General features: G+C 36.8%; 1 long non-coding RNA gene across 1 annotated transcript; it reads right to left on the reverse strand.

Annotated features, from left to right (window-relative positions):
- Positions 1–283: 283 nt before the first annotated feature.
- On the reverse strand, positions 284–20,546 carry LOC128627389 (uncharacterized). Its single transcript, XR_008391570.1, has 3 exons — positions 20,348–20,546; positions 7,457–7,578; positions 284–560 (listed from the first exon to the last, which is right to left on the reverse strand). It is a non-coding gene; the product is annotated as an uncharacterized LOC128627389 (long non-coding RNA).
- Between the last annotated feature and the right edge of the window lie 1,487 nt (positions 20,547–22,033).

Consider the following 22,033-nt stretch of genomic DNA (forward strand, 5'->3'; position numbering starts at 1 on the left):
ACCGTAATTTTCAGTGGAGGAGTATCAGATAATTTGTGGGCATATAAAAACTGCAGTCTACTATCCAGTCACAAAATATTTATATTTATATTAAATACACCATCTCCAAAGACTCCAGGAGTTTTATCTCATTAGGGTATTGATACAAATTCTAAGAGGTCCTCTTTAAATAATTACCAGGTACAGTGACCATCTATGGGTGGGATTTCTGAAGGACAATTTCTCTATTTCAGAAAACTTGGGATATAAAGAGACAGGATACCTTCCGCTGACTCACCCAGCACAACGGACAGACAGACATAGGCACTACTGTTTAGAAAGGAAGAATATCAGATAAACACAGCAGCCACTGGTCCACATCAATTCTGAAGTCCAACCGAGCACAGGACACCAATTCCTTGAGTAGAGCTTTATTTTATTTCCCGAGAGTGTTTCTTCACTGCTTTTAGTTTCTCTTTCTGGGATCTTGGCTCCCATTTCTGAAATCACCTTTTTTTTTTATGACTGGATGGCCTGTGTTTTCAGGGGATCTGAGTACTCTCTCACCCTGTTTCCTGAACCTAGAGACAGCCAGGGTTGTATTAACTGATCTTTCAAACCAAGCTAGTAATAATTCTGGAAGAAAAATTCCCCATTTCTTTGTTGGGTGTTTCCTGTGACAGATACCAAATGTTAGCTTTTTGCTATTTTCTCTATATTCTGCTCCAAAACAGTGCTTTTTCCTTAGCGCATATCTTGTTTCTCATATTTATTCACAGAAAGTTAGAAGAAGCCAGTGAGCACATTGTACTTTCTGCATGGGCGTTTCCCTAGCAAGCCACACATTCTTTAAGTACCCTTCCCATTCTTGACGGCACTGAAAGTCAGTGCTTACAAACTGTGTGCCACTGTATACCGAATGTCTGTATATTTTCCAGCTCCCAGTAACAATTTTTCTCTTTGTTTCTCAAGGTCCTTACTGCTTTTATCAAGTCTCTTAATAGTCACTCTGGCTTCTTCCCATCATCTCATCCCTATGCCTAGGACTCTCTAAGTCAGTGTCATAGGCATAGATTTTTGTTAGTACATATTTCCCTTAACAACTCCCTCCTGATCCACTCCTCAAACCATGACAATGCTGATTGACTCAGTAATTCCATCTGGATGTGAAATATTCCTAGTGCTGTCAGTGGAAATTGGGCTCTTGCATGGGATCACAAAAAGGCATTGCAAGGACCCATACACGAGAAACTGGTGTGGCAAAATGGCTTATTCAGATAGGCTGCCCCTGGACTTCCAATTTTATATCCTCCTTTCATCCTGCCATGGAAAAAGCCCAACAGTGCCTTCAGCAAGGCCAAAACAGAAGCCCGTGTCCAGAGTTTCTGCTTCATAGAAAAGCTTAATCTTTTGGAGACCGCATGATCTATTGCAGGCCCCACATGGTTGCATGCATTTGGCAGGTGAGAGAATGCACATGAATGAATGGGGCGAGTGTGCATCACCAAGCAAGAGAGAAACATCTATCAGTTGCCTCCTATAGACGCCCTGATCAGGGATCACACTCACCACATTTTCATGTACTAGATGGTGCTCCAGCCAACTGATGGTGCTCCAGCCTCATGAACTGAGGTGCCAGGTCAGAGCACACTTAGTCGGCATTTGACGTGCAAATATATGGTCTCCAAGAACTCTTTTATAAGCATTCTTCTAAAATGCAAATTTCTGAGATAGACGTTATCAAGCACGGACAAGCCTTAGCTGTTCGAGCAACTCATTTTAATTTATTTCAGATGATCTATTTCTAGATCCGTGAGTTTTGCTTTCTAATAGTTATCTCATGGACATATGTCCCTCAAAAGTGTGAATGTGTTTGATAATCTAGGGAATGCTAATTACCTATTTTTAGCTTTCTAATACAGAGCTGCCGTTTGTCCTTTTCACTCTGTTAAAAGGACAAGGATTTTTTTTTTGCTTACTAATTTTCTTTCTATCTGATTCCTCCAGAAATTGGCAATTCTTAATGAGTGAGCCCTGGCAGTATGTTTCTTTGGACAAATTCAATAAGATCCAGTTCTAATTGTTATTTTGTTAACCAAGACTTTGGCCGGAATGTCATGTCTTAGAGTGGCGTGCTTAGACTCGGGATATCACTGGATACACTTAATGAGTTGAGATAGGCTACTGAAGCCCACTGCAGAAACAGCCTAGTACCTTGTTAGGTCCTGTGGGTCCTGGCAGTCTTTCCATGTGAGGAGTGAAGGTTACTTGCCTAAGAGATGATAAGAAAGAAACCTCAAAACATTTTGTGGGACTGCAAAATCTTGAGGCATTTACCCAAACCTATGGTTATTGAAGGTAGAGTCTAATGGCAACTGTGAGGCTTAGCTTCCTTGCCCTGAGGGTCTGACTAAAGCTAAATCTGCAGATTGCTTGTGAAATTCGAGCAAAGCAGATTTTAAAAGTTTATGTGGTCATTTGCTATTGTTGTTGTGTTCAAGCAAATAATCAGGCCAATTTAACAGCAGACTTAATGCAGTCTCTGTGAAAGTAAGGATGATTTTAAAGAGACAAATCGTGTTGCAGTAGAAATCACAATGCTCAGTTATGGATGTTGGACTCCAGTGTAGTTAACTGTCATCAAAAGTTTTGTTTTTCCCTAGTAAACTGAACTGAGTCCTAAAACCTTCTCATTGTATTCAACCCTCCTAGCTTATGTTTTTTTTTTTCTCCTCCCATCTTTGGACTAGGAAGTATTGGGAACTAAACTGCTTTTCTAAAGCTGTATATGCCACACTGAATTTACCTCAGCACCTGATGACATCATGAAAGATACTCAAATAGCAGGAAAAAAAGGTCTGCAAATGGACAGTGATTGATTTCATTCCAGCAGAAGGGCTTGCATAGTCTTGCGGACTGAGAAACTGGTTTATGACCTGCTGCTTTTGTTCACCTTTGTGCGTTTTTGCTTCCTTCTCTTTTTATAAAGTACATGCCTATGACCTTGTTTACCTAATAGCTAGTGTACGAACTATAGGTCTTATTTTAGAATCCCATCTGCATTGCCACCTCCTGAAATGAGACTCGAGGGTTTGGGTGGATTCACTTGTCAAGACTAGAGCTGCGTTGGTGAGTATGGGGTGGTCAATGGCTTTACTTGAAACTGCTTTCCATTTTTGGCCCTAATGGTTCAGACAGAAAATACCAACAGTTCTTTGGTGTTGGGGGAGGAAGTCTTGGACTGCTCCCCTCAGCATAATTCGAGTTAAATATGGTAAACAAGAGGGCCTCTGACACACCCTCCTCCAGGCAAGCCACTCCTCCAACTCAATCTGGGACATTGTAGAGTTAGTCCTTCTCTCTGTCACCTGGCTTTAATCTCCCACCAGACCTTTAGTTGAACCTCACAAAGCTTGTGTATTACCCATAATGAACTATTCTCCATGACTTTTTAGGATTATTGGAAAGACATCACATAATATATTTAAAACACTAAACTCTCTTACTACTCATGGACACTACTTGCTTTGGTTAGGGTAATCTCATGGTAGGATTCCAAATGATCATGCCGTGTTGTTACTAAAATTATATAAATGTATAGAAGCCTGCGGGTTCCTTCAGAGAGCTGATGGTTTCCAACATAGCCAGAAAACAAGATATAATGGTATATAAATTGCATAAGGACTAGCTAGTATTAGGCAGGGAAATAATATGTTCATTTGGTAGGAGCCTATATGACAGTGAATATCCCTCTACCTTGTCACCTATGTGACTCACTTTTAAATTATTTTGCACTGATCCTAATTTATGGGAATGTTATTTATGTTATTTCTATAATGAGTATGTATCAGGGTCAGACTCTCAGTGGGACGAGCTCTTTAGTACAGTATGTAAATAAGTACTGCACTCTCACTCCAAAAAAAATTGGTTTTGATAATTAAGGGAAAATAAACCTAATTCCAAAGAAAAACATACCATTTGGAAATCATTCTGTGAGAATATGTTAGAGAATATATAATTGGTTCCATTTGAAAGAAGCGTCAAATGCCCAAGTTTGCAGGCATAAGTGAAGATGAGGGAGCTCTATTGTTTTCTGTGTACCACATAGAACAATTGAACTCTAAGCAGGTAACTTTTGTGAAGAATGTGAATCATGATTTTCACTAAATATATATTTTGTACAATCATCTCAGGTTATGACTTTTGAACTCTGAGTGATGTTGTAAGGAAATTTTTTTTCTTGTTAGCATTTAATTTTTGTTGGCAAAAAATATGTGGTAGCCTTTTCTCTTCAGGAACTGGACTAAAATGGGGGGGGTTAATTTCTCTGAATACTACACCATATTATATTGTTGCCTGAGAAGTAGACATTTTCTATCATTTATTTATTGCTTCTTCTATGTGGTACTTTCTGTTAAAGATCTCACCTCTATTCATGTATTCAAGTCTCTATACACAGATTATATATAGTCAATATTGCTGTGGCATTTATTTTAGGATGCAGTTCAAATTAACATTTTACTTTTTAAGATACAGTCTTGCTAAATACTATACAATTTACATGTAAAATATTTCAGTAATTATATATACATGGACTAAATAAAAAGCCTGAATTACAGTATATATTAAAGTCAATCTATGTTAATACTATTTTGAAGAAGATGACTGTTTATAGTGCTTCATATTCATACATCACAAATGAATTTGACCTAATAGTCTAGACTTATTTGGGAGTCAAAATTTATCATAAGCTATATTTGGCAATAGTATATTATATACAAATGTATGTATGTATGTGTGTATATATATATATATATATATATATATATATATATATCTTAGCCATTCTACTACTAATCATGCTCTAAATTATGACCTGTTATTCAGTTTTGATCTGGTATTGCAAATAATCACCATTAATTCCCTTGTATTCCTATAAGAACTTTGGATAACTTTTCATTAGCTTAAGAGTGCAACAAAAATAATAATGCAATGCCCACTCAATCAATTATACAGCTTAATAACCTACCAAACAACAAAAGAAATTCTGTAGCATGAACTGCCATGAACAGATTTACACTCCAATCTCATGACCACTGTGGCTTTTGGTATTCATAGTCCAAATCTTTAAAACTCACTGTTTGGGGTTTATAGTAATTTAAATATTTTAACTTGAATAAAATTAAGTTATTTTCCTTGTTTAAAAAATCTGATCAATAATTTTCAAGTCTCTTTTCCCCCCTCTATTCCCTACAGTTTCCAAAATTAGTCTCAATCAGAGCTTTCAGATACTGTGTAAATTTAGAAGCTGCTCTTGCATGGCTCTAGCTCATCATTCATTTCTCAGTTTATATATGTCAAAGTAGACTCTAATTTCTATGTTACCACCAATATATTTTTATGAAAAAATATAGTTTTATGGAGAAACATGTTTTGAAAATATCACAATGTAAAATATATTTACTAACTAAAATCACGAGGAAAATATGGAGAGTCTTATCTTTAAATACAGCAACATTTAATATTATAAATAGACTGACCACAAGGAAAAGGCAAATAAAGCTAAATAATGATTTCTGAAGAAAAATATTAAGAGAAACAGCTATGAAAACTTGAATGAACCATTTTTTTACCCTATTTCAAATGACAGAAATGATTGTGATGTTACTTATCAATTTTGAGTCACTTGGAAAGGCTATAGCTGCTCGTCATAAATTCCTGTAGTGAACCTGCTACAGAATAATTCAGGGACATGCTCTACAATGCAGGTGATTTCTTCCCTCAGATTTGTTAGTGTTTGCAAGTGTTTGTCTCAACAATTCTCCCTTTCTATAAATCCATGACTCAGCAACTCCACTCTGAATACCATGGTCTTAGAAATGCTAAAAGCTCATTTCCAGTTAAATACAAATTTTGCTGGACAAGTAGACATTATATATGTCAAAATGATTTTTGCATAGCAGAGATTTCATTTGTTATAAGGAAATTTATAATTTGCTACTTTTCCAGTAGCAAATTATTGCTACTCACGATGGTGTGAGAATTATCTTCATTCTAACTTGTTGACTTGGCAGAAACTTGGTGTTCTTTCAGGGTACTTTGATACCTTCTCTAAATTTAAATACACAAATAACAGTGAAAAGAGTAAAGAATAAGGACATTTATGTAGGCTGACAATTTTAATATTGTTTACTCGATTACTTCCTTAGTGTCCTTTATACGGGTTTCTCTAACATATTTTTAATAGTGTAAGTTTTAAAAGAAAAGAAAAAATAAAGTATATATTTCCCATTGCAATGAGGAGAAAACATTAATAGACTTTTAAATGAATAGCAGTTCTATAATACAGCCATAAGAATGTATATATAAATATTTTGTATTTGTCAAATATTTATCTACTTCATTATATTCCATATCATATATTATATATAATTTGTATAATCAATTCAATAAATAATATTTGCATAGTGACTAAAGTATAAATTTCAAATGTTTTTCATTTTAAAGCTTTTACTTTTTTTAAACTTCTTTAATTTTTTTCCATTGGCAATACTTATCTATAGAAATAAACATTGAAAATATCTTGACTAAAAATTAAAATAATTTTGGTGAGCAATATGGGACATATAAGCAGGAGATTCTTTTATTTTTTTAAGAAGGACAGTGAAAAAATCACAGTTTATACAATATTTTAGACTTAATCATATCAAGAAATATTTATGCATCATATTTAATGTATTAAATAATATAAGACAACCTAAAGCAAGTGAAAATGAGAACTAACTTGTTTAACACATATCTTAGCCATTCATACCCTAAGTTTTTAATGTTTAAAAAAAACCAGGATAAACAACATAGTATTACATCAGTATCATTTGCATAATTGGTCTCAAATTTCTAACCTATTACTCATCTTCATTATTATATATGATACTGATTTACTAGTTTTTTAATAACTTACATTATATCCTTAGCAATTTATAGTTAAATCTTCACAATACTTTAACATAACTGATAATAAATTATAAACCATTAAATAAAAGCTATGAAGAATAATCCTAAATTTCAATAAATTAATTCATAATTGTAGAGAATATTCCAATGAAGATAATGACAATTTGAAGTAGGATTGTATGGGAGAGTGGAGGAATCCCTGGAAAATAAAATTTCTCAGGACTTTAAAAATGTTCTATCCTATTGAGTGAACAGTTTATTTGCTACCTGGATTCAAAATGACTGACACCTTTATTGGTTAATTTTGTTTTGTCAAAATACACATCGCCTTAAACAATAAAAGATTTTATAATGGTTAGTGAGAATTACTAACTGAGAACTGCTAGAGGTTAGACCGTTTTCACCAAAATCAATATTGAGTTGCCTGTTGTTGATAAATAATACTTTGCTGCCCTCCACCAATCTAAATGACTTTACTTTTTTCTTGCTTGGCAAATAAAAGAGAGGGGCTAAGGATACTCACTGTCAAATACTCCTTGGCTGCAGGAGGTCATACGAAAAATGAAGGTAGTCAAAGAGATGCCACCAGCTTACGTGCCAGACTAGCAAGGTTCCAGATTTAGGTTATGTTTATGTGACAGTTATCTAATAAAGAAAGCCAAGCAGAATGATAAATGCTTTTCACTGGGTCTGTGCAGCACTGGGTTTATAAATAAGCACCTGCCATAAATCACAAAAACAGCTTTGTCAGAAGTAACTAGAGACTAGATGCATCTTTATAATTACTGGAGACATCACGTGTCCTGCTTTCATATCCTTCACTCTGCTTGCTCTTAAATCAACAATTTTACCTTGCTTTAAACTTAAATTACTATTTCCATTCCATTTAAATTGTGGGTTTTGCTGATATACCTCCTCGGCTGAGGGAAATAAAGGAAAAAGTAAACAAGTGACACTACATAAAATCGCAAAGCTTCTGCATGGCTAAAGCAACCATCAAGATGCAAAGGGAACCGACCAAATGGGAGACTATGTTTGCCAGTGATACATCAGACAAGGGTTTGATCTTCAAACTATATAAAGAGCTGATCCTATTCAACACTAAGAAGACAAGCAATCCAACTAAAAACTGGGCAAAGGACCTGAGCAAACACTTCTCCAAGAAGGACATACAGATGGCCCATACATATATGAAAAGATGTTCAACATCACTATCCATCAGAGGGATGCAAATTAAAACCACAATGAGATATCACTTCACACCAGTCAGAATGACCATCATTAATGAATTGACAAACAACAATTGCTGGTGAGCATGTGGAGAAAAGGGAATACTTTTCTCACCTCTTACCTAGTTGGTGAGAATGTAGACTGATAAAACCACTGTGTAAAACAGTATGGAATTTCCTCAAAAAACTAAAAATGGACCTACCTTTTCACCCAGTGATTCCCCTGCTGGGAATATACCCTAAGAATCCTGAAGCACCAGTTCTAAAGAACTTATGCACCCCTATGTTCATAGCAGCACTATTTATAACAGCCAAGTGCTAGAAACAGCATAAATGCCCATCAGTGAATGTGTGGAACAAGAAATTGTGATACATTTACACAATGGAATACTACAGAGCAAGAAGAAAGAAACTCCTAACTTTTATAACAGTATGGATGTAACTGGAGAATATTGTGCTACGTGAAATAAGCCAGTAGATGAAAGCCAAATACTATATGATCTCACCTATAAGAGGGATATAATGAACAAAATAAACTAATGAGAAAAATAGATTCACAGGCATGGAAACATGGAACAGGCTGACAATGATGCAAGAGGAGAATAGTGGTGTAAAGAAGGGGAAGGGACTAGTCAAAGAATATGTATAAATGACCCATGGACATGGACAACGGGATGGGGATTGACTGTGGGAATGGGGCGTGGGCTAGGTGAAGGAGAGTAAAGGGTGAAAGATTGAGACAACTGTAATAAAATAACAATAAAAATTAAAAATAAATTAAATAGGAGTATGGCTAGAATAATTTTAGGGTAACTCCCTGATTATTTACTTAGTATCCATAAATAAGTATGTGTATAATGGTTAGATGCCTAATAATAAATACCACCGGTGAACCTACCATATTTTCTCCCATTTCCTGGATCTTTCTTCTCAGTAAATATTGGTCTTTCCTTTAATGGAGCAACTGATCTTTTAACATGTTTACACTAAATTATTGACTTCCAGACATTAAAAGAGAATGGTTCAAAGAAATTAATATCTTATTCAACATAATGGCAAAATGTCTTATTTTGAAGTTTAAGCATGTTAAGTAATCTATGAAAAAATTAAATAATAATAGAATGACACAAAAATGCTCAAAATATTTCTTTTGAACAGTATATTACATTGAAAAGTAGCATTTCAAGTCCTAGTAATTTCCACTCTACCGTATTATCAACCATCAGTAAATGGTCTGAGCGCAAGAAAATAATTCATACTACACGTTCACAACATAAAGACCGAAAGATTACAGAGAAAACAATAGCTTGAACATAGCAGCAGATGGAATCAGACTTCCTTTAAAAATTTATTTTTGTTTTCTCCTGTGGCTACATTACTTAATTGATGAACAATTGCTCTAGTAGTGTTTCTTCATGTGGGTTTACAAAAGAGCTTTGCAGTAATCATAGAATAGAAAATGCAGAGTCACACAATAAATGCCTTAACATGGGGTCAAGCCAGTTAATTTCCCTTTCAAATCCAATTGTTCACCTGCTGTGCTTATTAAACACCAGTGTCCTGTCTGTGTTTGAATGCACTGTCTGTGAGGCTTCAGCACTGTCCGCCTACTGCATTTGCTGTTTCTAATGAGTGCTGCCTCTGTCGGAGCAAATCCTCAGAATTTAAATTAGGTGTACTTTACCACATGAATTTTTTAGCTATTTAAAATACCATACAACTAATTTATAACCATGACATTGCTGCTGGCTAATCAACTTATTATTTTTATAGTAGCTTGAGGAACAACATACATTGCCAAAGGGAGACATTTGAAATTAGTCAGGTTAGTGAGCTATGTGAGTTGCTTGGCTATTACAACAATTAGGAGTGCCTTGGGATTTCAATACATTTGTGTTTGGACACTCCAGTCTATAATTGTTTATAGATTGAAGAAGTAATGCATATATAAAAATATAACTATTTTTAATTTTTAAGCTGGTGAGAATCAGAAAAAGATGATTATTAAAATTCTCTAGGATTTGGGGAAAAGGCTTACATAAATTGAAAAGTATTTCTCTAATAATAACTATTAAAATTTGTTAAGAACAGTGGGAGGTAGTGACATTTCAGCTTGAAGCTGCATGCATGGTCTCTCTCTCTACCTGCCACCCCTCAGCCTGGTAGAAGAGTTTTTTTGACAGGGCTCAATCAGTTCCCTGAAATGGAAGAACCATTATGGATAAATTCATAAACCATTGAACAGTAGCAAGCCCTACTTTCCACAGTTAGAAGGGGAAAGAATAATAGTTTCAGCCAAGTTTATGGAGATAATTGCTTATCTGTATGCAAATGAATAACATTGAGCCCCTCCTTCAGACCACACACACAAAAATTTACTCTAAATGGGTTATATTCTGACATCTAATAGCTAAAGTTGTAATTATAAAAATCTTTAGAAGAAAAGATGAGAGTAAACCCTTGTAACTTTGGATTAGGGAATGGTTTCTGAGGTACAACGCCAAAAGCACAAGTGATGAAAGAAAAAAAAACAAATTGGACTTCTTCAAAATGAAAAGAAAAAATGTGCTAAATATAATACAACCAAGAAACTAAAAATGTAAAACAGAATGCGACACAACATTTTCAATTCATATATATTGAGGTCATTTATAAAGCATATGGGGAATTATTACAATTCAATAATTAAAAGGACAAATAACCCAATATGTAAAGTTAGCAAAGGATGCAAATAGACATTTCTCCAGAAGATAAACAAATGTCCAATAACCACAGGAAAAGCTGCATATCATAGTCCTTAAAAAATGCAAAACAAAATAATAATTAGCTACCAATTCAAAACCACTAAGATTTCTATAACAAGATAATGACCACTCGTAGTGTTATGAGATGAATACGTCCATCCCTCTCAAATTTATATATTCAAGCCCAGACCCTAGTATATCCAACTGTGATTTATTTGGACATAGGGCCTTTTTAAAGGCCTTTTTAAAGGCCCTATGTCCAAAGTTAAGTTAAAGTGTGGCTGGTAGGGTGGTCTCTAATCCAACATGAATGGTGTTCTTATAAGAAAAGACTAAGATGCAGATAACAGAGGCTGAGAAGCACCAAATTCAGGTGTGTGTAGAGGACAACTCTGTGAAGAGCTGCAAGAGGGTGGCCATCGGTACTCACCGAAGAGCAGACTCACAGGAAACCAACACTGCCAGCACCTTGATCTTGGATTTCCAGTATCAGGTACTGGGAGAAAGTAAACTCCTGCTATTTAACACAGTATTTTCATTTTTGTTTGTGTTTTATTTTCTTTCTTTATTTGTTTGTAAACTATTACAGTTGGCAAAGATATAGAACACTGTCTAACACTGTAACCGGGTGCAGCTTAGAGGGGATCCCCCAAAAAAAGGGATTTGGAATGGGGTCCAGAACTCAAGGTGTCCAGGAAATATTAATGTGGCCCCCCACAGGTGTCAGTTGGGAGAAGGGACAAATGGAGCAGGAACATTAAGAGTTGTTTTGCATAGCAACAGTTTCACAGCCTCTAGGATGGTCATTTAACATATCTATAACCTTTAACTGGTTTCATAGATATATTAAATCCCTGTGGGCAGGCTTTGAGCCAGGGAGAAGGGAGTGACTTCTACCCAGCATGTAACTGGGAACTGGTCCCCTGAGTTATAGCACTCGCATGAGAGCTTGGCATTGATTGGCTCCACACCATGGGGCCACACCTGCCCAGACTCACTATAGCAGCCCAGTAAAGCTGGGAGGATAAGGGAATCCTGGCATGTATAACCAATTGTGGGAGGAGTCAGAAATAGGGCTGCAAAGGAGGACTGGAGCAGGGATTTAAACCCAGACACGGCAGCCATTGGGGGGGAGCCATGAGGTTTGGGGCAGAGTGCAGACCCCCTCTTGCTAAGGTGAAAGAGAGCCATGCAACTTTGGCAGAGTGAGGACCTCCTCTTGGCCATGTGAGGGAGAGAACTACACGCTTTCAGCAAGAATGGGAACTCCCGTAGCCATGTGAGAGAATCACCATGCGGCTTTAGCAGAGAACCTCCACTGGGCTTTGACAGATTGGTGACCCTACCCTCTCCACAGTCATTAGAGAAAGAACCAAGCAGTTTTGGCCAGAGTGCAGACCCCTGCAGCTTTGGTAGAACAGGCCCATGTAGCTTTGGGGTGCTCCCTTTGTCTGCGTGGCCTGGGAAGCAGGAGAGACTTTTCCTGACAGAACTCTTTGCCAGTGGACCATGAGAAGGTGCCACATGACTTTGGAGTAATTACAGATCCTGCTTGGATGGTGACATAGCTGACGGTGCCAGCAGCCTGAAACACAGATGTGTGCTTCTTTTCCTGAATTACGGTACCCCAAATCAGGGCAGGGGGGAGGCAAGCACTGTGGGCATCTGTGGTTATCCTAAAAACTTTGATATTTTCTGAGATCAGACGAGATCGGGCGCATTCAGGGTGGTATGGCCATAGACAAAACTTTGACATTTTAATGGGGACATTGGGTCACTACTTTAAGTTTGTAAATAAACCTTTCCTTTCCTTTTCACAAATTTCCAGCATTGAGAGACATCTTTCCTCTGGTGGCAGACAGACGAGCCCAGCAGGTATTAGTATACCATCCTTGGGAGGGGCCCCTGTTGTTCTGTAGCAGTTTTTGTCATCCCTGGGTGGGCCAGATATTGTCCCTTCTTTGACCTCTGTTCTGTAACAACACTGCTAACATGAAGGTACAAGGGTGTAGCCAGTTTGGAAAAAATTCTAACTTACTCAAATAGTTGAATATAGCATTATCATCTGACTCAGAACTTCCCTCCTAGATATATACACACAATAAGTAAAAACATTGTCCACACACTAACATGTACACCAAAGCTCAGAGCAGCCTTGTCATTAATGGCCAAAAGTAGAAACAACCCAAGTGTTCCTCAATGGATGAATAAGGAAACAAAATGTGGTATATTCATATCATTGAATACTACTTATGAATAAAATAAATGAAGTACTGATTCATCAATAACATGGATGAACCTCAAAAACATCGTACTTAGGAAAAGAAGCCAGTTCCAAAATACCACATGTAGTTTGCACCCAGTTTTATGGAACCCGATATAATTAGTTTACGTAATTGTATTTAACAACTATCAAACCACTATTTTTTCAACAATAAGTCTATGAGAATAGAGCAGTAATATTTTGTTATGTACTTCCATCTAATTCTGTACTAATATTAGGGTCAGAATTTGAGTAAACTGAATACCACATTTGTTTGTAATCCTAATTTGAGAGCTACTAAGTAGTTTTATTTAGGTTTAAACAACTCTTTGAATGTCCATGATCAGTCTGACAGCCATAGAGCCTTATTCTAAGTATTATAACAAATATCGATATAAACATATAGCACTTACTCTGAATCAGGCTGAGTTCTAGAGGTCTGCATATCACCTCATCCTGACAGCCCCTCACCATCATGATAGTGTCCATGTTATGATGAAGAAGCTGAGGCAACAGAAAGTTATGTAACCCCCCCATGGGACACAGCTACTCAGTGTCTGTAAGAGATTCTAATTTAGGAAGTTCCAGTAGAAAATACAGTATAGTCCATCTCGAGTCTCTCCCTGACATTTAAGAAATAATAGATACTGGCCTTTTGTAAATAGAATCACAGACACTGCCAATATATTACCTGACAGAAGAAACAATCCAGCATCCCACCCTCCAAGCTTGTTGATGGAGACTAATAAATGACATTTTCGTTGTGGCCTTGGCAGCCACAGACACTCTGGCTTTTGTAGATGACACCAAGAATAAATAAATTTCTACAAGTCATGTAAAAAGTTAAAAGGTGGCTTATAAGTTGCAAATGAAATATCTGGATGTGTTTAGAATTCCCAATTTTGTATTTATGAATCCCCAAGTCTCAATGCTGGGGTGGGAAATAAGAATATTTGGCAGACTTTAGAAGAACAAAAGTTTGTGTAGCTATATTCTCTGCTACCTCCTGAATTTTTAATTGTTCCCCTTTTGGCCATCTGCTACTCACTTGTTCTATCTCTTCCATGACTACATACTTCAGATTTTCAAAATGTTGGTGGGAGAGGGAGGTTTTTAGTTTCTCTTGAAAAATTCTGAATACACCATATAATATAAAGTAAAAGAAAATTATATGCTTATCTAATGAAAATTGTCTATCTCCTGGGGTGTGTCTTAATATGAAGATTAATGGAAGTATTCCAGCTTAAAATCTAAATTAAAAACAAATACTAAACTGGACATTGACATACACAGACTAAAGACAATGTAATGGAGACCTCATTTAGACACTGCTTCAGCTTGTGTTCAGAGCACATTAAATTACAAAGACAATTCCTCTACATTTAACTTGATAGGGCAATCTCAAGGAAGCAGAATTAAAGGGGAAATGAAGTGAGGCAGAGAAAGCAGGAGATGAAATACGGTGGGGCACATCGCTGCTGTGGGTGTAGCTGGTTGCTCCCTCTCCAGGGACTGAATAAAGAAATGCGTTATAAACCGCTGCAAAGTCCATCTTGGGAAAGAAGGGAGAAAATCATCCACCACTGTCTGGCCTTTTCTCTGCCTTTCATGGATCCAGAGCTTCTCTATGGACTTCCATTCCCCTCACTTCCACCTGGTCACCCCTAGTAACACCTAGAGAAACCAGTGGACAATGGGCAGGTGTGGCAGCACATGCGTGGTTCCACTACAATGGGGACAATGCACCAATGCTATTCTTGGGCCAGGTCAAGCCACAAAGCAAATGGCATGCATGTTTCTACAGAGGTGATTAGTGAATACCATACATTAGTGGACAGCTCTCCAAGAATATCTGGGTAGAAAATGAATGATAACCCATTATTTCCATAGTGCTCTGGATAACAGTCAATTGTTAAAAGACACAGATCATCTTGCATGCAGTATAGAACCAAGAGGCCCTGAGATCAAGTAAAGGATGTTCTTACCAATGCTAGTGGCACACTGCCACCCCATTCCTAACAAGAACAGCATTCAGCATCCAGTGTTAACCCACTCTGCAATAACCCACTTTCCAATTCATCCGCCTAAATCCTGACCACAGTCCACTTTCTTTCTGATCCACCCACATAAATATCAGAGTCTACTTTGTGGCTTAACATTAGATCATGATAGCCTTTTAGAACAGATCAGAAAACACAACTAAATTTTAAAAAAACAAAAAAACTTTTTTCTTGCAAAAGTTAAAGGAGTTGGAACTCACAGACATTATTTTTTTTAGAAAATTATGATATGGACAACTGAAATAACCACTATCAATAGCAAGTATATTTATGGAAATATATTCACTCTCAGAAGTAATAAGGTTTATAAAAATGCATAAATATACTTACTTTTTTGGCCCCAAATTTTGCTAACACATATGACAGGAGCATATGGTGAGATGGGCATATTTACTTGTGATGATGCAAAATATTAAAGCATTTTTGGAAGAATTTTGTGACATCCATCCAATTTAAATAGACAAATCCAAAACTATAATCTGAAATATATGAATATATGAATATATGTATGTATGTATATTTACGATTAATTACTCAACCATGTAATATTGATCAAATAAATAGAAATATCCTATATAGCCATTAATGAGTGAATGGTTAAAGTATCATACCCTGAAAAACTAAGCATGCAACGATTCATAATTATGGAAGAGAGCTACATGGCCTGACATCAAAAATTTCCAAGAAAAACAATAATGGGCTAAAATCAACTTAAAGTAAATTTAGAACTCTGGTTAGGTTAAAAATCTGCAGAACTTCATTTAGAAAAAATACAGAATAAAATGTTAATTCTTTTGGTGACTAAACACATGATTGTTTGTATTTAAGATTGAAAGAGTTACCGATGAATTTTATATTATGCAATATATATCCCTTTATATCTTTTTTGCAATGAATATAAATGTATGTATTACTTATAGAATGTAAACACTAATTAAAATGCAATAATAGTAGAGTATAAATAATGTTATTTTATGGCAGCCATATAGAATTATAACAAGATATCTGAAAAATTTTTCCTTTGTAAGTCTATGAAAATGAAAAAAAGATTGAGGTAACCACTTGCTGATGCGCAATGCTTTGCATTTATGAGGGGAAATAAATTTTCTTTATTGATATTGGTAGGTGAATTTCCTGGAAAACAGTAACTTTCCCTATCAAAAAAAAGTCTATTAATTTTCATTTTTAAATAACTATATACTTTTAAAATAAAGGTTATATTGAAATTTAAAATAAATATTAAATGCACAGAAGTAAAATTAAACATATTTGGGGGATAATGGCAACTTGGTCTTGAGATATAAAGCATTTTATACGTTACTGGATTTTATCAGTAAATATTTTATTTAAGATATTTATTCCTATGTCTGAGAGTAATTGGCCAAAATGTTTCTTGAAATGTCCGTGTTGGTTTCAAGTCTACTGTAGCCTCAAACTGCACCTCATCATGGCGGCCATGGCCTCCCATCTTTCCCTGCCTTCTGTGGGTGCTTGTGTGAGCTTCCTATTATTTCCCTAATATTTGGTGAGGTCATTAACAAAATTAACACTAATTTGGAGATTTCTTTGTCATAAGATTTCAAATTTCTGATTTTATTTTATTTTTTAAATTTTATTCATTTATCTTTAGAGGGGAAGGGAAGGAGAGAGGGAAAGAAATATCAATATATGGTTGCCTCTCATGTATTCCCTGTTGGTAACTGGTCTTCAACCCAGGCATGTGCCCTGACTGGGAATCGAACCCTGATCCTCTGGTTTGCAGGTTCACATTCATTCCACTGAGTTATATCAGCCAGGGCTCTGATTTTATTTTTTATAGATGAACAAGTGTTCAGATTTTTCTTCCTGTGTCCTTTCTGCTAGATTTTTTAAAAAAGTTTAATGTAATGTACATTTTTTAATTTGATGGCATAAAGTTGTTTATGTCCACTGTTACCTATTTATTGTCTGAACATGTGATAATATTCTGCTTTTCACTTCTGATATTGTGATTTGTACCTCTTCTTCCAACTTTTTAAAACTCATTTGTGTTTATTTTTTAAGGGAGGATTCCTCATTTCATATCTCTATTTTGTTTTCAACATCATTAAATCTTGTTTTTGTTATCCCTTCCTTTTTTCCATAATTTTAACATACTCTATATTTTAATTTCTTGGAATAGATACAAATTTCATTGATTTTCAGCATTTCTTCTTTTCTATTATATATATCTAAAGCTATACATTTCCTTTAAGGGTAGCTTTAGATGACTCGGACTCTGTTTGCTGGCATATTTCTTTGTTATCATTCAAGTCGATATATTTCATAATTTCTTTAGATATTTTTTGTGAATTTTCTCACACCTGTCATTTTGTGGTTATTACAGGTATTGATTTGCTCCTAATTCTACAATGATCACAAAATGTGTTTTCTGTTATTTTGTGTTTTAGATATTTGCTAGTCTGGTGTATATATTTATGGTAAATGTTTTATATAAATTTGAAAACATGTTTTACCATGGGTTATTTGTCAAATCAATTACTAAGAGAGAAGCTATAAAATCTTCAACTATGGGTGTGGATTTTAACGTCTCTTTATGTATATGTTTAAGCTATGTCCTTTATTGCATACATTTTAAATATTCTGTTAAATGTACTTTTAACTACAAATTTTTTCTTAATATATAGTAATAATTCTTGTTTTACAGTCTATGTCACCTTTCTTTTGGTAAGTGTAGAGTTAATATATCATTTTAAATTTACTCTTACTTTCAACATTTTTGAAAGTACACTTCTTATAAACAGCATGTACTAGGTCTTTTCTGGGAAATTCACAATGAGGGAATGTTAACTCATGTCCTAAAAGGAAGGAATCCATAAAACAATTAGATCAAAATTTAATACCACAATGTTATTTATTTTATTGTAAAATTAATATAAACAGTGAGTATGAAATTGAATAAAGACCCTAAGGTACATTTTCAGTTCTGGGTAAGATGGATTAACCCCTCTGCAACCTTTTGTTCCTGCTGACTGTAACTAAAAATCCTGGCCCAAAGAAACACACAGCATGACACACAAACACACACACACGTACACATACACACATACACACACAGCCCAAAGACTCACTGACGAGTAAATAATAACAGGGAATGTGGGAAGAAATGTCAAAATTTGAAACAAGATTAATAGAATGGAGGATGTGAGCTATCTTTCATTTTATTTCATTTTCCTCATCTCTTATTTTCCAGCTGTGGCCCAATGTTGGACCCAATTTATAACTGGGTATCTGGAGAATTCAGCAAACAACTTCATGGGAGGCCAGTTCTTCTGGACAGTGGGCCAGGGGAAAAGGTGCCTGTGAGCCAGAGTGTGAAGAGGTCATCCACATTGTCATCATCACTTTTCCCTATTTTACTGTCCAACGCCAGCCCTGACATCAGCCCCTGCCCCTGGTCTGCACTGCCATGACCTTCTCAGGGGCCCAACACCCTGGAGAAAAATGTGCGCTTCTGGGTGGAAGGTTTAGGAAAAGGGCCCTGGTTGTGCAAAGAATTTGAGGAAAAGTCCTGTCATTGGTTGACTGATTTAATGCTGAATTGAATGTTTCTCTTTTCTATCACTGTTTTACCCTAAACATAGATTCAGTTCTATGGAACTGTGTGATAACACTTAGTGGGAAAACTTCAGACTTTACGAGATACCAATGTGTCTGCACATAGCAACTGGTGAAAGGTGCACCTCACGTGACAGAGAGTCAGGGGAGTCCCTAAGGGAAGGAAGTTAGAAAAAGGAGGTCATTAAGTCTCTGTGGGAACGGACACGTGCTCGTTCAGCCCCAAGCTGCACATGTGCAGAAGTAACCCAACGAACTACAGGCTCAGAACTGAGTGACAACCAAAGTTCTGTGGCGTCCTAAATCAGCCCTTGACTGGGGCACGGAGAGTCAAATCCAAACAGCACCAGCACACATTTTCGAAACTCAGTCACTGTTGGAGTCACTGCTAGGGAAAGTCAGATGGAACTTGCACTCAGAAACCAGCGAGGTTGACGGCCTGCTGAAAATAAACTAGGAACGTTTCCCCAGAGGACTTCGAACAGGCCAGGAGTCTCAGAACAATGATTCACAATATCCAGGATAGCATTTCAATTCCAGGTGAGAGGTAAGAAGCATATTTTACCCATAAAAAGTATAAAACCAGGAAAGAAGGTCTGCGGGGAAGATCACTTGAGAAAACTGAATCAGCATGCAGTGCTGAGAGGAAGTTCTCAAGGATAGAGATTTTAATTCTGGCTCAAGGAGCTGGAAAGGAACCTCCTCGAGTTCAGAGAGAAAGTGTGGAAATCTACTTCTCTTCTTAATTTCTTCCCTTCTCTGTTGTCTCACAATCCATCATCTGAGTAATCTTTCACAGTCCCTGTCAGTGGCCATTAAAAGGGGTAGAAAGAGCCAAAACTCTGACAGAGAGAAATATTATCCTCAATTTGGTTGAATTATAGGTATAGAAACCAACATAGGCAAAGTCACAGGAGCATAAAAGTCCTTAGTTTGTTTGAAAAAGACACAAAATTCAGTATAGTATCAAATGTCAAGTGCGTTAGAATAAAAAATAAACCTCAAAAGCAAATGACCTTGTGTATCAGGAAATGGAATTGAGATGTTATTTTGTAATGATTGAAACTCTGGACTAACACAATAGTTATATGCACTGGGTCAATACTAATGTGAACATAGAAGACAGGAAGAAGGGCATTTGATAGAAGAAATAAATCTGATTTACATGCAAGGATTAAAAAAAACAGAATCAAATTTGGTGAAAACCTACACGTGTAAATTTTAGTCCAGTGAGAAGCAGATGCCAAGACAGGATAACATGTGGGAGAGAGTCCCCGGAGGAACAGTGTAAAGAATACCGTGGGAGGGAGAGTTTGTGGGCAGGAAAGCTTTTAGGCCCTAATGGAAACTTGACACCTGTAAGATTAGAGAAGAGGTAGGTTTGTGTAGAAAGAGATTCAGACCATTACTCAGTTCTGAAAATTTCTCAACTGTCTGGCACTAGAATTTAGAGAAGCAAGTTAGTACGAGAAACCATAGCCCTCATGGCTGAAATCAGCGTGAGTTGCAACTGGTACTTACCCCTTCCTCCTGACATAATACATTTGAAACTCCTCTGACCCGATCAACTTGGCAGGCCCCGATGCTACTCAGATGTCATTCCTGAGGGCTCAGAGAGCTTGGCAGTAATATTTAGGCCGTGGTGGGCTCTGGATGCAAGAAGCTCATGCAAGCTGGAAACAGTACACCTCCATGGGATAGTCATGGTGTTTACTGGCAAGAAGGCACCACTTTTGGGGACTGTGCCCTCTGACCACGCTGAGTCCAAATTGCAGAAATAGGGAGCACAAAGTTCTCTAATAAATAATTAGTAAAGGTAAGTGGGTTCATTCCCATTTTCATCCCGGTTCTCAGACCCATGCATTCTCCCTATTAGAGATAAAGCACACAAGGAGACATTTGATTCACTGCCTGTTCTGTGTCTGAAGGTTGATACTTCTTCCTTATAGAGCATCGCCTCTGATTCAGTGTTTCAGGTCACCTTCATTAGTCCATTCTAACCCTTTATGAGTCTATCTGCCACTGGATGGAGCGGAATGTGATATGACCAGGTCAGAGGCCCACTCCTACACTACCTACTCTGTACAATGGGTCCCATAGATGGGTGATATGCTGTGTAAGCTGCCATAGCTAAAAATCAAGCATCAGTAAGCCTACAGGTAGCAGTAATGGCTGACGCCTTGACATTGGGAAAGGGAAACTCCATACACCTAATAGATATCTCTCCCTGTGAAGACAAAACAGCTGGAGGTTCTAAGTTATTAGAGATCCATCATTATGTATTTGCCAACAAAGGGACAGTGATGTTCACAAGAATGACCAAGGTCTTTGTCTGTAGAGGAATGGGCATTCACGGACAGCAATAGCCAGATCAGCCTTGGTAAGTAAGAGTCCGTGATGTGGGGCCCATGTGTTTTCACAACCTCTGCCACCTTACCACTTGGTTCACGTGCCTGTCATGCCATTTGCTGGATAAGCAATGATGAAAGTTGGCTAGTAGCAATGGCAGAGTCAGTTGTCAAATTGGTTTTGCAGCACCTCTTTTCACTGGGCATGAATTCTAGTGGGTATTGACACATACTCAGAAGTCTCCACTTTTCCCCAATGCTGTATCATCACACTGACTAAACTGTTTCTTTCCACTAAAGCAAGTACCAGTGTATCCAAATGTAAAACTCTCACTATCACTTTTTCCAGGGATCACCCTGATGCACATTATCCTCAGAACGGGATCTTCATTTCCAGGTAAGCAGTAAGTAAATCAGTCACCAAATACTGTAACCCAGTTGTTTTCTCTAATAACTCCTGGTATCACATGGGTCAGTAAAAATCCTTTAGAATCAATTACCTGGACAAGTTTAGATAACCAAAAACTTTCTAGTGAAAATGAATTAAAAGGGAGAAAACAATAGTAGGCAGAGAGAGCCTTCAGTCTGCTTCATAATTCTGGCACCTATGAAAGAATCAAGGAAAAGAAAATTGAGTAGGAAGTTTCAGATGAGAAAGTCTTGGCCAGGCCACAGGAAAACCGAGCAAAACTTTCTCATTAAAGAAATGTTCCATCAACAGCACTCTTGTCTTGCTCAGTCACTGGCTAGGGGTCATTTTCCTAGGGAAAGCACTGCTTTAGCGTTCCTAGGGACTGCAGCTGAAGGCTGTCAGACATCTAGGTTCCCTGCAAGCAGGTTGAAAAGACATCCATCATTT

Source organism: Artibeus jamaicensis, unplaced genomic scaffold (genome assembly GCF_021234435.1).
Source record: "Artibeus jamaicensis isolate MK-2021 breed Jamaican fruit bat unplaced genomic scaffold, CSHL_Jam_final contig_391, whole genome shotgun sequence".
Taxonomy (NCBI): domain Eukaryota; kingdom Metazoa; phylum Chordata; class Mammalia; order Chiroptera; family Phyllostomidae; genus Artibeus; species Artibeus jamaicensis.